Here is an 8,421-nt window from a genome sequence, read left to right as displayed (position 1 = left end):
GTTGCTTTGCTGTCTTCTGCCTCGGAGCCAGCCAAGTATGGACTGAAACCTCCACAAACTGTGAGCTAAATAAACCTTTCCTTCCTTCATTTTGGGCGTTGGGTATTTTGTCTCAGCAATGAGAGAAAAGTAACCGAGACAAGCCGTTAGACAGCAGGACCTTGTAGAAGGAAATTAGGACTGGGGTCATGTGCTTTAAGGGGACATTGGGACCCTTGGCCCCTCCCTTTTTCTCTTTGTTTCTTGGGAACAGTGAGCTGAACAGCTGTGTCCCACCACATGCCCTCGACTGCAGCCCCAAAACTGTGGAGCCAGCCGTCGCTGACAGAGACCTCTGAGACAGAACCAGAATAAACTCCTCCTCCTCATACTGTAAATTGTTTCTGTCAGGTATTTATTACAGCAATTGAAAGCCGACCACAGTGCCTATAGTTTTGACTACGGGCATTTTTTACAAAACAACAGGAAGAGTAAACTAAAAATTACAGAGGGACCTCAGTTTGTGAATTTAATTCTTTCCATGGTTTGGTTGTAATTGTGGGTGGTTCTTCTCCCAAATATCTAACTTGATTTTAATGAAGACTCTAGGCCAGTACTGTACAGCAGAAATACAATGTGAACCACGTAGGTAATTTAAAAGTTCTACTGACTATCTTGAAAAAAGTAACAGGTGATGTTTTAATGATACATTGTACTTACTTCAACATATCCAAAATATTATTTCAACATGGTAATCAATGTAAAAATGATTAATGAAACATTGTATACTTTTTTCATCCTAAGACTTTAAAATCAGTGTGTATTTTACCATTACATCACATCTCAATTTGAATATACCTCATGTGGCTAAGGACTGCCATACTGGACAGCACAGTTATAATTTCCAGTTCTCCCAAAACCCAAGAAACATTCTGCATAAGACAGCTAGGGTTTTCCAAACAGTCCATGTCATGAAGAATGATGAAGGGTTCTATGATAGTCGGTGTCCGGTTGCTAAGTTTAGAGCAGAAGGAATAGGGCCGAGATGAGGCTAGTGAGGAGTGCACCAGAGACAGTACTTACAGTGTTTCTGCAAGTCACAGCTAAAGCAATGAGAAGCCACTAGACTTTAGACAGAAGCTTAGCCATTTTCTTCTGAACACATAGCTACCTCTCTCCCATAAAATATGCCCTGATTTCGCTGTGCCCTTGAAATCTATCCTGGGAAATGCTCATTAAATAAGCAAGTTAACTGAAATCATGAAGTAAAATCTTCATGTTGTAGTTGGGGATTTTCAAGGAGAAACAATACAAGACAATTATAAGATTATTTATAACAGTCACCCAAAGAGTCATAAACAAGAGAGTGTAGGAAATCTGTCCACAGACTAAAACTAAGGAATCTAGCCAAGGGCCTAGATCCTGTAATAATGTCCTGCATGAGTCCAGCTGAAGACCTAGAGCCCATAACAATGCCGCCCATGAGTCCAGCTGGAGGCCAAGAGCCCACAGCAGTGTCTCATGCAGGCCTGTGTCATGGATTTGTGCTGGGAAGGCCCAAAGGTCAGTGGTGAAAACAAAAAGTCTATTCCAGCGGGATGATCTCTGAGGGATCTGTACTGGAGCCGGGAAGTAATACTCAAAGTAAAAACCAGAGCTCCCCTGCAAAGTACCACAGCCACCCTCAGCAACAGTGAGGTCCCGAGCTCCTCCAATAATGAGAACAGCTAAGTTCCCATCAGGAAAGGCAGTGTGCTAAGCTTCTCCAGGAGACTGAGCAGTGCACCATCTTCCCCTCCAGAGCCAGGAAGCGATGCTCAAAGTTAAGGACCAGAGCTCCCCCAGAGTGAACCTCAACTATTCTCAGTGCCAGCGAGGTCCCGAGCTCCTTCAACAACGACAGCAACCGAAAAGCCAGCATGAGAGTCTCCTCCAAGACAACCAACAGCTCCTTACAGCTTCTCTGCATTTCCAACAGGCTACCAACAGCTTCTACAAGCTCCTAACAGCCTTTTTCTTCTCCTGTTCTGCCTCTTATGCTGCTGGCAACAGTCCTCAGGTGGGCCTCCCACACCCAGCACCATGCTGGTTCCGTTCAGTTGGGTCTTACAAGTTGACCACCAGCTATCAACACACCACACTTCAGTATCTCGTACATAACAAATTTTATTTGGAAGATTTTTTTTCTTGTTACATAATGTGCTTTGTGGTTATGTTCAAAATAGATTTGTTTTTGTACCTGGATGTATAGAGGCAGGTAACGTACTGTGTGCCAACACAGTAAAAACAAAAGTAAAAACCAGAGCTCCAATGGATGTTGGATAAATGAGAATAAATCTTTATAAGGTCAGTCCACTAACACTGAATAGTTGTTCATTATTGCAGCAGAACCTCGCCCATCCTTCCTGATATAATTCTGGATCATGTAGTAGATGGCTGTGTTTGGTTGGTACAGTATAAATATGAGGACATAGTAAGAGCCCTTGCCAAAAAGTTCCTATAATTATATTAAGGATACATGTATATTGGGAATTAATGAAACAATGGACTAGGAAAATGCACAAGGGCCCTGAGCCAGAGACACTTTGAAGGCTGGAATGCTGTGATAGCGTTGTGCAGGGCCAGAATGAATGTAAAGAGGCATAAAGCACTACCCACAATGAGCGATCATCTAGTTCCACAATTTGCTCACCAGGAATCCAGACTCCTTGTAGGGAACAGGTAATACAACAAAAGGGACAAAACATTCATGATGAACAGCTTTCTAGAGTGTCCAGTTGACTCATGTCACTCAATACATGGTTTTATATTAAAATAAGGGTATATTTTATAGAATAAAAATTAGAATGACTGTTTAAAAGATAAAGCATCAAAGTTATTCCATCTCTGAGGGGACAGATAAGGCAATACCTCAAGATGTCAGGGGACATTCTTGACCTTTTCTTGGCCACCTGGGTGCTTTGGTGAAAATATTGATTAAATAAATTCATACTGAAGTTAAGCTTTTGTCTCTAAATGTTACAAGCAAAACAAATGGCCTCGTGTACCTGAATTAAAGTTTAAATTAGTTTGCTTTATTACAGAAGTATTATAGGATTTATTCATTCTATATTTGTTGGGCAAAATCCACACCCTTATGTATCTATTTCAACATGTGAATTTGTAAGCTGTAGATGAATGTGTTGATTAAATACTATGCTTCCTTAAATACATTTTCTAGGAACTCCTTTCTTAACAAAAATACCACATTATCAAGATAATCACAAAGCAAAAACATCAATTCTGCTACCATGGAGAGATGGTGCTAGGACTCAATCCCTAGTAGCCATGTTAGACTTTGGTGTCATTTTATGAAAATTCTTTATACCATATTATATGATTAGTTAAAAAATCAAAAGTTTGGGAAGTATTAATAAGAAGAAGCATATGATTATAATTCATTTATCCAGTCAAATATTTTGGCTCAGTTACTATTCTGGGTACTAGAGAGGAACAATAAACAAAATGGACCAAGTCCTTGAACCTCCCATAAGAAAAGGTAAAGAACAAGTAAAAATAAATATCAAATGATGACGGGCACTAGAAACAAAGATAAAAGAGTAAGGGGATGGAGGGAGAGATGATTTGCTATTTCAGAGTGATCACAGTACTGAAAATTGACACTGATGATATTGATGAAGGTATTATATTGGGTATGAAATGAATTGTTGAATATAAAGAATGCATATAAGGGAATATGGGGAAAGTGCTATGCACAAGCAATCCATAATCAGCAACACGTGAAGAAAAGTGACTTTGTAGAACTGAAATATGTTTGCATTCCACGGGGTCAGTGTTCTTACAGAAGATAAACTGCATTTTGGTTAAGAAATGTGTTTTCCCAAGTTTATTTGAAATGGCTAGAAAATTCGCTCCACTTGATGAAAGATTCTATTTATAGCATCTAACTCTGGCCAAGGAGGAAAAGATTCGCCCAGCTTAGGGAGCCCTGGAGGGATACAAGTCATCAAGAACCCAGCCAGAATGTTGAGGAACAGACAGTGGAGGCATGACAGAGACGAAGGGGAGAATGCAGAGGGAGAAATTAGGGTCAGGACCGAGAGGAGATGCAGGGCAATTTCAGAAGATGTTTAATGTGTCCTTAAAAATACAGTACTATAGTAACACACTCCATCTGTTCAATTTCATTAATACCACAAAATTCTGAAATTCCACGTTTGATGAAAGAAAACACAGACAAGTTGGAGAATGCAAAGAAAAGACTTCTCTCTCAGAAAATGGAACATTGGTGCACTTTACCTTCTTTCCTTAATTACAGCAATCATACTAGCTAATGCTGAGTGTTGACGATGTGACAACGACAAAGTTCTTTTCATGAATTAATACATTTTCTTTTCTTAAAAGCCTTAGGAAGCATGTACCATTAAAATACCGATTTTACTTAGGGTGAAACTACTCTTGAGAGCATAAGCCACTCACTTCAGGTTGGAAGTGGCTGAGCGCAGATTAGAACCCAGGAAGTCTGACTCCAATGGCTGTGCTCTTTGCCGCCATATATTCAGGAAGGGCTGCCCATGTGCACCCAGGTGCACCTAGGTCGTGAGGACGCATCTCCTCCAGCACAGTGAAAAATCATCCTTCACTGTTGCCTCTCTCTGTTTGAGACTTGCCAAACAGTTACAGCGTGCCCTGCTCTGGCATTTTCAGGTAGATGTGAAACAACTATAAAGGATCCACAATGTCATATTATCAATACATGCTAAACATTAGCACTTGTTTTTATACAAAAACGTGTGCCTAAGATTAGTGGTACGTGCAGGAGAAATGAATGTTCTTCATCTCTTTCCTGGTTGGCTCTTTTTTGGAGAGGTTATTGTCGACTGACACCTTTCAGCAGGTATTTGACCATGACTTCATCTTTCAAGAAAAAATGCTTCTTTATAACTGCTCTTTTAAAGCCTCCATCTATCACTGTTTACTAAACGATATTATTGCCATAAAGGTAAACTGTTAGCTGCAAGCCCCTGTGCAAAGGAAGTTAAACACTTCCAATACTCAATGGCACAAAGTGAACATTTTCATTCCAAATTTACAAACAGCGGAATACAAAGAAATGGGACCAAAGCAAGTCCAGCATCCAGCAGGGCAAACGTTAAGTCCTTTAGTTCTATGTCCAACATCTGCAGCAATCTGTGGAAAATTCTGAACTCCAAAAGGCTTTAATGGCTCCCCCTTTTTGTCACTTTGGTGGTTATAGCTCCCATGGCTTCTCTGCTAGGCCCACTTTGCTCCCTCCTTACTGCTTTCCTTAGACAATCCATGTTTTTGTTTTTTCCGAACTCCTGGGGTCTCTATTGTGCCTTTGGCTTTTCATTCACAGTTTTACACGTTGCCCTCTCAGGGGAACACCGCTTGGCCTCCCAGACCTTCTGAAATAGAAGTGAAAGCCTGTTTAACCCCATAACTCTTGCACTGTGCATGCACATAAAATCAACGCCACGTGGATGATGCCAAGGTCTGCTGTCAGCTGGAGCATTAGCCAGGCTTTCCTCTCTCTTGGCTGTAGGGGTCGAGTGCCTGGATCATTGGGCACTCTGAATCCAATGCTGAGGAACAAATTTGCTATGCTGCCGCTGTTCTAGAACATGGTGCTCAGTAGTTTTCTTCTCAAAGCAGGTCTTTCACCTTTGCAGTGTTGAGGCTCCAAAGGGTGGAGACTTGCTGCTTCTTGTGATGACCTCAGGCCATCTTTCTTATTCTCCTGTTCCTTTTCAGAAATCAAGATCTCTTCAACCCGGGCTGGGGATTTAGCTCAGTGGCACAGTGCCTGCCTGGCAAGCCCGAGTTCATGAGTTTGATTCCCAGTACCGGAAAAAAAACAAAAAAAAAAAGATCTCTTCAACTCTATCTTTGTAGTCCATAGTTTTACTTCAGCTTCCCTTCTGGCCTAACACAACGTTTTAAATCATTCTATTGAGCTCTTTGCTCTTGATTCTCAACATAATTATGGCTAAAAGCCCCCTACAATAGCCATGCAACAGCTTCAACATTCAACTACCTTTAAATTTCTTCTGTTAGACTTTGATATAAAATTCTGTAAAATAGGTCTTTTTATGAAATCTAGTTTATATTTAAGAAATATACATACATATTAATAAAATCATAGGACTCCTTCCACCAGTTAAAAGACAATAGGTTCAGTGGCTGTTCTTAAGACTTTGGGGACAGTTCTAACAGAGACAAACTGACCTGATCTTTCTCTATACTCTAGAGAAAATGTTGAGCTTGAAATTTCTTCTGCCAGATTAGTCTACTGCCCTTAACCTCAGTCTCACGCAGTCTCTGAACATGAGCAAAATGCAGACAAACTTTCTGCCAAGCCACAACACACACCGCCTGGAGTCCAACAACCAAAGCAGTCCTTCCGAGACTACTTTGAAATCTCTGAGCCTGATCTTTACCAACAGGGTTTCTATCAACCTTCTGATCTTCTGAGCTCTGATTAGGATTTTCCACACAGAATAGCCTAAAGCATTCCAGCTCCACTCTTTTAGGCAACATCTACCTTTCCAAACTCTTCCTATAAGCCATTCCCAAAGACTCTTGAACCACATGGTCACAGATTTAGTCACAGCAATAACCCCACTCCTGTTACCAAATTCTGTCTTGGTTACTTTCCTCTCTTTGCTGAGACAAAATACCTGATGCCCAAAATTAAGGAAGGAGCTTGTTTTGCCTCCTTCCACTGGTGAGATGACAATCTCTTCTGAACTTTCCCTGCCATGTTGTACTTTCCTCATTTTTGGCGGCTTCTAAGATTAGAGAGAGACAAACTCTAAACTGCCCCAACCTTTTCCTCCTACCCAACAACTAAGAACCTTTAAGTTGAGCCCATAGAAAATGAGTGTTGGTTAACTCTGGAACCACTTTGTCCACGTTAGACTGCTCCTCCCTCCAGAAAGTCAGGCAGGGGTGGCTTGCAACAACTATTTGCCTTTCACAGAGGAAAACAGCTAGCAATGTACACTTCTGCTTTATATATGCTAATTAAAAATAAGAAAGAGATTTTAGCCAGCCTTTTCTTCTTTCATGTGCGTGTAGAAGACTGATAAATGTGCCTTTAATAACATGTGAATTGTGGTTGCTAGGTGATGAGAATAAGTTTAACCTGTGAGCTTCAGATACGTAAAAATTTCAGAGTGGGCTTTAGATAAAACTTAGCCTTGTGTTGCCACTAGGGAAGATTACCTAGGTGACGAGGCAGATAATTTGACTCTATCTAACTCTAGAGGTGATCTCTCTTACAGGATGGGAGATGCTCCAATCACTTTCAATTTTCTCTTTTTCAAGAAACAGGCAAAGAATGGTTCAGATCTCTTGATTATTTTGATTATTGGTTTGCCAGCAATACTTCCCTCTTTCAACCCTTATAGCTAGAATCAATTGTGGTTTGCACTTTAGAAACAGCTGCTACAATTAGAAGTCTGAGTTTCTGGGGAACATAGGGTCACAAACTGGTAAAAGATGGCTAGTATAGACTCAGCCTATCTTCTGGCCCTTCTTCAATGGCAGCTACCTGCTCTGGAGTGGATCACATTGGGGGACACTTGGGGAGATGATAATCAAGAAAAAATTAAAGGGGTGCTGTCAGGGCTAGGGGGCTGAAGGGGAATTTTCGAGATGAGTCCCAAGAAAAGAACACACATGGAGTTGACATCAGCAAAACAGCCAGCCAGCATCTTTATTGTTCAACCCTTATATATATTGTCATCACATATTTACATTCCTGTATACTGCCCGAACCGTGTGGCACATGCATAGTTGCCTGTGTTAAGTCATGGTTACATGTGTGTATCCTGCTCTGTGCTTGTTCTAGACAGTGGGGTCATGTCTTCCTGTGTTCTCAGATGCCTGAGCTTTGAAGCAACCCACAGTGGCTCCGCACATCCCACCCCCTCAAAGGTCTGGGGAGTGTCACATCTTGTGAGTGGTCCACAGAGCCACCCCTGCACACAGAGACCACAACAGCAATACAGGGAACAGCATAATACTAACACTACAGAACACTAACCCCACGGCTATCACAGCATGGCTTATGGTGGATCTCACAGATTCCACCATTGGGAGAAGACTGAATGGTGGAAACCTCTGCAGCCATTTCCTGTAAGGCTTTTTGTACCTGTGTCTGGTGGTGAGGGACATAAATACAGCAACCTATATGCAAGAGGGCACAAAGTGCCTCCTTGCACTGCAGTTAGCAAATCAGGAGCCGTACGGTTCTGCAAAACCACCTTTCTCATTTGAGAAGTCTCAACCATGAGTAACATCAAAGCCTGGTGCATGACATTCAGGGTCTTGTTGAGCAAAGACTTCAACCTGGAAGGCTAGGTTTATGGTCCCTGCCCCCAGTAGCAACAAGGCTACCAGGTAAAACCTCCAGGC

Source organism: Chinchilla lanigera, unplaced genomic scaffold (assembly GCF_000276665.1).
Source record: "Chinchilla lanigera isolate Chin_1 unplaced genomic scaffold, ChiLan1.0 scaffold00057, whole genome shotgun sequence".
NCBI classification, from domain to species: domain Eukaryota; kingdom Metazoa; phylum Chordata; class Mammalia; order Rodentia; family Chinchillidae; genus Chinchilla; species Chinchilla lanigera.
This window is presented reverse-complemented; position numbering follows the sequence as displayed.